This window comes from Furipterus horrens, unplaced genomic scaffold (genome assembly GCF_987537825.1).
Source record: "Furipterus horrens unplaced genomic scaffold, mFurHor1.1.pri manual_scaffold_5, whole genome shotgun sequence".
NCBI classification, from domain to species: domain Eukaryota; kingdom Metazoa; phylum Chordata; class Mammalia; order Chiroptera; family Furipteridae; genus Furipterus; species Furipterus horrens.
In genome coordinates, this window is record NW_028327175.1 from 83,883,792 (window position 1) to 83,892,765 (window position 8,974).

The following is an 8,974-nucleotide window of genomic DNA, read 5'->3' on the forward strand; positions in this document are numbered from 1 at the left end:
GAAATGTCACATCTTCTATTCTTTCAATCAATATTGTGTTTTCAAGATTTATTGATGTCAATTCATATAGATCTAGGTTTTTTAACTTTTTGATATTATTCTAGCATATGCATATAGCACCACTTAGTTTTTATTCTAGCATTGTTGGGCAGTTGGATTGTTTTCAGCCCTTCTCTAGAATAAATGGTATTTCCTAGGACATCCCTGAAGACTCCTCCTGATAGTCAAAAAGGGCCAGGCTGTCTGAAGGATTGCTGCTTGCCTTTAGCCACTTGCCAACAGGCCACCTCCGGCCAGCAAGTTGAAGCACAGATGGAATGAAAAATCCCCCAAATGGGAAGATCTGAGGAACTACTCCGAAGGTAGGAGGTTCATACTGGATACCCTTTTGGTACCTGAAGGAGTTTGGGCTGGCCTGAGCCTCCCTGCTTCCAACGTGGCCACCCCAAGAGAAATGTGGAGGATAGGAGAATCCAAAAACTGTAAGTAGACACAGAGAGAGAGATGTTGGGGGCTAAAGCTGTTATTGAGGTCACTAAGTGGGCTGTGAGGGTGCAGAGAATTTTGATAGCCAGACTCTGCTTTCTAAGAACTTCTCCATAAAGGATGTTCATAATTAAAGTGATGCCAGGAACACATAGCTGACTTGGGCCACACTCTTGCAGAATGCTTCTGCTCTTTCAATATCTCTTCTTGTTCATACACTCTTGTTGCTCATTATTTGGTTACTGTCTTTGGTATTACACAGATGTGAAGCACAGTAGCTAGGGACACTAATGATTGATCCTGCTGTGTGGTATTTGTCCACAGCTTGAGGGTGATGAAGGTGGCTAGACTAAGCCCAAGAAGGAAAGATGGTGTTTAAAGAGAAGATCTAAGTTGAGGGTGTTTTTCCAAGTCTTGATGAATAAAATCTAGCTCTTGTTCCTCAAGTATTTCCTGAATTCCTGCTTGTTTACAAAGCTGGCCAGGGGTGTGGGGTTCACTCAATGAAGTAACCATGTACCCCCATGATCTCATTGCTTGGTCACACTTGTCCACCTCTGATATACACTCTGCAGGACTGATCTTCCCCTGAAACCCCTTTGCACCTGCTGCTGTCATCTCATGAGCACTTACTGTCATTCCCCAATGTCCCCCTAATAAGCCGTTGAAGTGAATTTATAGTTTGATAATCATGCTTCTCACCATATTCTCAGCAACTTCTGATAAATTCTATTCACTTTATGCCATAGTCTCCACACATCAATAATCTTTCTAACTTTGTAGCTTCAGGTTAACTCATTTTAAAGGTCCCTTTCTCATCTCTCTACCATCCTGACTCCCCTCCTATTCCCCTATTCCCATATTTCAGTAATTTTTAATCTCCTCACAAACACTTAGAGTTTATTTCTCACAACTTAAAGAATATTGAAAAGGAATAACTTTGCTGCTATTCTTGCAACTGTGGAAGCTTTCCTATCTGGCAACCCACAAAAGCAGTTGAGTTTTAAACCCTTCTAAGAACAAAGCCTACCCCAAAAATACCTCTCAGCAAACTAGATCCATGGACAATTGCCTAAACTGAGCTTTGGATTCATACCCAAGTAAGATGATTTAGGTAAAAGTTGGGGGGGGGGGTAAATGAGCCTTAAAATCCACTTAAATAGAAAACAAACAACAACAACAAAAAAACACAGCCACCAAAAATTGGAAGAAAATTCCATGTAAAAAACTTTAGGCAACAGTTCCATTTCTCGGATTATGAGAATGTCTGCTACACACTATAAAGGGTCCTAGTGCTTAATCTGTACCAAGGTGTGTTGTGTGTGTGTGTTTAAGGCTGTGGTATGTTGCAGGCGGGGATAAAGCTGAAGCTCATTATGAGCTCTAGTTACATAGACAAGCTCAGCCAGGTTACCTACTGCCATCTGCAACAGATGCATCAGGCCTGACAGATTCTAGCCATCTCTGCCACGTGCTTTTTGGAACAACCTGTAAGTCCAGAGGTTTGGGCTTCCCATGTAGGTTTCTCAGTTGACATTCCACTTTGAGATTTTCTGGCCTAATCACAGTGCTGCCCAGAATCTTACTGAACATTCTGCTGTTCTGAATTCTCAGAACTCTCCCTTCTTGTCATTCCTGGGTAATATTTTTCCTAGTCTTTTGACCAACCTCTTCCCTCTTTGAAGCATTCTACTTTTTTTCTCAAGACTTTAAGGTCCCTTGTTTTTTTCACAGTAGATTTTGATGGCTTCTTAAACTTAGAGTAAGAGTCATTATCAATAGAAAAATTAGTATACCTTTTTTGAGGGGTCATGAGAATTTAATCTTTAACCCTCTCTAAGAAGGAGGGGAAATATGGTAAAAAATTAGCTAACAATTACTGAAAAAGCACCATGAGCCAAGCACTCTTTTAAACATTTATATGAACTATTTAATTAGTCCACAGAATGACTCTATGAGGCAGTGTCATTATCATATCATAGGATGAGCCCCGTCTGGTCTAAGTCATTGTGCGCACAACTGCCAGAATCCTTCAGGAACTTTGTTGTTTTGCAGGCTTGGGTTCAGCTGGTACCAGATCACACTAACCTGGAGGACCTCTAGACATATAAGATACTAAGAAATTCCAAGCTCAGTGAGGTGCACCTGACCAGAGAAAGCACACCTATCTACATTGTTCTGTGTGCAGAAAACCTCTGGCCAAGGAGAGTTCTGAGCTGGTTCTGTTTGTTCCCACTATGTGCAGGTACAAGGGCTCCCCATGATCCCCCACAATCAGCCTCTATGTGTCTGAGCCATCTCACAGCTCAGAGGCTATGAATGTTCTGGCACAATGGACATAGGATAAGTTGGATGGGCCCCCTGGATACCTCTCTTGCTGGGGAGGCACGGTGAAGTGCTGGCTGCTGGAGACAAGTGTGTGCATGGAGGCAAGCAGAGAGAGCTCAGGGTGGTTGCTCTGCACTTGTGTGTGTGTTCCCTTCTAGTAGATTCTCTTGTCAAATCACCACCAACCTCCCTCAGAAAGAATCCTTTCATTATAAGGGTAGGATGTTTTCCTCATTTTCCTTCATCATCTCCTCCCCAGTCTATGGTTATTGTGAGCTGCTCCCATTCCACAGCCTCCTTTTCTTTCACTTTTTCTCTGTTCTAGTCTCTCTCCCCTCCAGAGTGGCCTGCTAACTCAATAGGTGTAAATCCAAAGATAGCAAGGAATACTAGCAATTCCAAAATAATAGTACAGACATAACAGAAAAACTTCAAACCATTTATCCTGCCATATTTTAAAAAATTACCCTAACAGTATATTAGATGTCTCAGTGTCAAAACTCAGATGAAATAGAAATTGAATAACACAATTTTTTCTTTACTCCTTCCCCAATTGTTTCCAATCATTTGTTAATGTGATTAACCATTTTCTATTCACACACTCCCACCTCCACAGGTCACCTCCAGCATCCTGGGATTCTAAGGTTCACTCTCTTTCACTGAGTCATCCCTGATAAAGTGGCCCTTGTCATAGAGAAATATTTCCAGGAGCTAGGGGTAAATACCTGCTGAGTGCTTCTTCTGCATCAGGCACTCTTCTAATGGCTTTATTTATAATTACCACACATAATTTTCACAACATACCCATGTAATAGGTAAGATTATAAACCCCGTGTGACTGGTAAGTGCATATAAAATACAGATAAATACCCAGAGCCTCAGTGACTTGCCTGAGACATTCGAGCAGGTCAAAGTCCATGCCTTTAATCACTTTACTCTGTTACCTCCATCTAGGAGACTTGATGATTTTGCCACTAAAATCTTTAAATATCGTGACACATTTTTACATCTCTAAAACAAGCATGGGGTTGCTAGACAGGCTAACTAAACTATTTTAAAAAACTTATGCAGCTGCATGGAGGTAGGCCAGGGACTATAAGATTCAAGATTTCATACTAACTTTTAAAAATAGCGTCTTGAATATAATTTATGTAATATCAAATCTAGGATACAGTCCAAACAGTAACAGAAAAATGGGAATATGTAGAAATTACTTAAAATTGACAGCTACCGGGAGTGTAGGATACTGGGGCCAAGGTGGATACCCATAGGAAAACTTGCTTTTTCTATCTGAAGCCTTTGAAAGAGCTTCACCAACTGCTGAGGTCCCTGGAGCAGTTGCTCAGCTTACTTCTTAGTACAGAAGTATTTCCCAATTTGAGAGAATCGTAAAGAAGCCTTAAATTTGGTTAGCAGTTCTACATTCTTGATGCAATAATATTTTCAGAGTGTAGGAGGATATCAAGCTATGAAAATATCCTTGGAGAGATTTGCTTATTAAGTTTGGCTTTTTCAATCTTCCTAATGCTTTTTTTTTTTTTTTTACTAAACACCAGGCAGTTCTCTTTATTTTTCAGATTCATGTTGTTCTTCCTTTGTCTAACAAACTTTAAAATACTTTTGATGACTTACTAAGGTTGAAAAAATAAACATATATTTAAAATAAAGAAGATAGTGACAAGGATGCATAGAAAAAGCCCTAAAATTGAGGATAAACTTCATTATAGCCAATTAATTGGAGAAAAAATTTCATGTTCAGTATATATATAAATAGAAGTCAAGGATTCTCTGTGGCATCTCTGGATCCTTATGATTTTTCCACCATTTCAATGAGTTGGGTTGACCAGTAAAACATTGATGGTTTAGTTAAATTTGAATGACAGAAAAACAATGAATACATATTTAATGAAAGTATACCCCAAATATTGGATGTGGTTTACTTACACTAAAATACTTTATATTTATATGAAATTCAAAATTAAGTGGGTGTCCTATATTTTTATTTTATTGACTAAATGTGACAACCCTACTTATGAGCCATGGTGGAGGCAGCTAAGGGATGGTGCACACCAGCTCTTGGACGGTCACAAGTTATAGAGGATATTGAGGTAGAGCTTGGAATGCTTTATAGATGATATCTCAGAAGCCATGGCCAAATTTTGACGCCAAATACTTCCTTGGACTTCCATGAGGTGGGGTGAACCTTCTTCTTCATGTTCTGTTAGGAAGTCTGGAAGCCCAAAGTCTGCCTCATTCTCACATTCATGTTTCCAGTTCAAAATGAAATCTTCCGCTTCCGGTGGGACTGCGAGGTAACCGAGGGTCACCATGGCGGCCTCTCTGGCCAGGAAGAAGCTCGTGTTTGTCACGGGCAACGCCAAGAAGCTGGAGGAGGTCATTCAGATTCTAGGCGACAAGTTTCCGTGTACTTTGGTGGCACAGAAAACTGACCTGCCAGAGTACCAGGGGGAGCCTGATGAGATTTCCATACAGAAGTGTCGGGAGGCAGCTCACCAGGTGCAGGGGCTTGTACTGGTAAAAGACACCTGTCTGTGCTTCAGTGCCCTTGGGCGCCTTCCTGGCTCCTACATAAAGTGGTTTCTGGAGAAGTTAAAACCTGAAGGTCTCCAACAGCTCCTGACTAGGTTCGAGGACAAGTCGGCCTATGCGCTCTGCACATTCGCTTTAAGCACTGGGGACGCAAGGGAGCCAGTGCGCCTGTTCAGGGGCCAGACCTCGGCCGGATTGTGGCACCCCGAGGCTGCCGGGACTTTGGCTGGGACCCCTGCTTTCAGCCTGGTGGATATGAGCAAACGTACGCAGAGATGCCTAAAGCTGAAAAGAACACCATCTCCCATCGCTTCTGGGCCCTGCGTGAGCTGCAGGAATACTTTGGTGGCCTGACTTCTCTTGGGGCCAGTGATGAGCATGCTCACTGGGGATCTGGGGAAGGCTAGCCTGAAACCTCCCCTGTGAGCCAGGAACACCCCCCCCGCGCGCCCACTGCCAAGTATATGCTTCAGGGTTACTTCCTGGGGGTATTGAGACTTGACAGCTTCACCAGACCAGCTTCCCCAGTCTGGAGGAGCAGGTGGCTCTGTTTGGAGAAACTTTGGGCAAGGGACACCATTCTCTTGCTCTTGGGAATTCAGTGGTTTCTCCAAAGACTTCAGGCTTTGGATCAGGTGTTAAACTGGCCTTGGCAGGATTGAAGATTTGGGGAAGAACCACAAAAACAGTCTTAGTTTTTTTTAAATGTGGCAAATAAACATTTTGGAAGGCACTCCAAAAAAAAAAAAAAAACTTCCTGGAATTAGCTGCATGTGACTGACAAGAGATGAGGAGGTTTGTGAACCTTGGGATTAACATAGCTTTTACTCTTTATGAGTACCCCTGGCTGGTTTGGCTCAGTGGATTGAGCGTCGGCCTGCGAGCTAAGTGTCGCTGGTTCGATCTTCCAGTCAGGGCACATCAGAGAAGGAAAACTCTGACTCCAAAAACCTCCGCTGCCTTGCGGCATACCTCTTCAGGGGAAAGGCTAAGGGAGTAAACCCCGACAGAAAATCCGGAGCCGGAGTCCCTAAGGCGGTTTGACGTTGTAGTCAACACCGGCAACTCATGCGGCGCACCTGAAGCCAAGCTGTATTGACTCCGTCTTTCCCTTGGACCCTTCAGCTGTGAAGAGAGGGGGGGTCTGCTGCATGGGCAACAGCAGACCCTCCATATCACCCTGCCCAGGCTCTGTAGCTTCAGCTTCACTGGAGAGGACACTCCAGCGTCATCGCAAGATGTCGATTCAACATGGGAGGAGACAGATACCGTGTCACTCCCGAGTCGGACTGCACAGCCGTTCTCGGCGGTGCAGATAGACTCTTAAGAAGCTACACCATCGTCTCTCGAGACGGACGGCTGCCGATGACGACTCTTTATGAGCAAAATTTTGCTGTCCTGGGAGATTTAACAGAGACAATGTGAAAGATTCTAGATGCTCCAAAAGACATATAGTTTTGCTATATGAGGGAGGACTCACCCAAAAAGTGGAATTATCTTCTGGTGTACAGGCTTCCCCTGCTAAGTGAGTGTTCTAGGAACCCATCTATATCAGTGTACCAGTTGGTATTGTTGTGAGAGGCTGCATTCAGCTTCAGTGAATTTTTTTAACGACTCTTTCAACATGTTTGCCCATTTCATGATGGGTGATTTACAAGTGCACCTGCCCACATTGCATGGTCTTTAGCAGTTTTTGACCAAAAATGGCATGCCCCACCCTCCCTAATCACCTGATTTCACCCCAAACAACATTTTCTGTTGTTTTCCTCAATGAAGAAATTCCTTAAAGGGAAACATTTTGCTGATGTGGAAGATATAAAACAAAAAATGGCAGAAGCACTAAAAGGTATCAAAATTAATGAATTCCAAAACAGTTTTGAGCAGTGGAAAAATCATCTTGATAAGTGTGTTGTATCAAATGGAGAGTATTTTGAAGGTGACTGAAGTTTAAACATGTAAGAATAAATACACAATTTTTTATAAATAAATTCTGTGTTCTTTTTTGTTCCCCCTGATATTTCTAGATGCGTGGCCAGGCTCTAAAAGTTCACAGACTGAAGATCTGGTCTTAGAAAGACAGACCCAAGCTTGGATGTTTCTGGGCACCAGGTAAAGGCCTGAGTTTAAAGTTTACCTTTTATGGCTCATGGAAACATAGTTCCCAAAAGAGAAATCATGGAGTACACCTTGGCTTCATCTACTGCGCAGGCTTTTATATTTGGTTTTATTCAGATTGTATTTCAAAGGTGGAGCTTGTTCACAACTATAGAGGTTCAGAAAATTCTCTGAGTGCTCTTTGGACCTTCACTCCAAGAGAGAAAGCAGGGCTGAAGCTATAGAAATGCTGTGAATTTCTGACAATGGGTTTCCCAGGACCCAAGACTAGATGCTGCTCCCTGAAGTGGGCAAAGTGATTTTCATCCATTTTGTGGCCTGTCATATCATTGAGGAAGGAAGCTGCTGTACCTGGCTCAGAGGGTGTTATATGTGATATGAGAAGACTGGGCATATTTAGGTAACACTGGTATTACTAGAGTCAAAGAAAACATTATATGAAGTGTTTGTGTCTGAGATGGGAAGGATATTACTGGAATTTCACAAATGCTATAGGACCAGGGAGTACTACCCAAATGGGTTATAATTTGGGTTGTAGGCAAGAGAGTAAGGGATGGAATAGGAATTGACTACATACAACTGGCCAGCTTCCCAATCATCCATCTGTCCATCCATCCATCCATCCAATAGGTATTTATTGAGTTACTATCATGTGTCAGGTACTATGTTAGGTATTGAGATACAATAGTGAAAAAAACTTCTCAATCTTTAAGGAGTTTATAGTTCAGTCAGAGAGCCTGATAAATAAGTAGGTAATTATGAGATAGGAAATAAGTCATTTGATAGAAGGAGTAGGGTCTTTGTGGGTGCAAATAGGAGGGTCAATTACTTAAACCGAGTAGGGGATGGAAGACCCAAAGGAACTTCTTAAAAGAAGTAATATTGGAGATCTGCAGTGTGAGTAGAAAACTGTCAGGAACTTCCCAGGCAAAGAAAGAGGGAAGGATAATGTTTCAGGCTGAGGGACCAGTCTGTATGGAAACCTTAAGATGAAGAGAACATTGTACATTCCGCAATGTGGCTGAGGCATGAAACCCAAGGGATTGGAGTGATAGGAGCTGTGGCTGGAAAGGCATTCAGGACTCTATAAGCTGCATTAACAAGTTTAAACTTTGTTTTTTTTCAGTGGGGATTCACTGAAGATATCAATCAGATATGTGTTTAGAAAGGTCATGTAGGTAGCTCTGGCTGGTGTGGCTGAGTTGATTTGAGCGTCGCCCTGTAACTGAAAGGTTGAGGTGAGGGTTTGATTCCCGGTCTGGGCACATATGATCCCCAGTCTGGGCATGTACGGGAGGCAACAAGTCAATGTTTTTCTCTCACGTGATGTTGCTTTCTCTCCCTCTCTCCTTTCCTCTCGCTCTATAAAAGCAATGAAAAAATGTCCACAGATAAGAATAAAAATAAAAGGAGCAAAAAGAAGGCATGTAGGTATGTAAGTGTATAGGGTGTATTTAACTGGGCATCAATACAGACAGCTGAAAATCTGTGTATG

The 8,974-nt window shown here is 42.4% G+C and overlaps 1 pseudogene; it reads left to right on the plus strand.

The window, feature by feature from the left end:
• Positions 1–5,112: 5,112 nt before the first annotated feature.
• On the plus strand, positions 5,113–5,799 carry LOC150008874 (inosine triphosphate pyrophosphatase pseudogene; annotated as a pseudogene).
• The last annotated feature ends 3,175 nt before the right edge of the window (positions 5,800–8,974 follow it).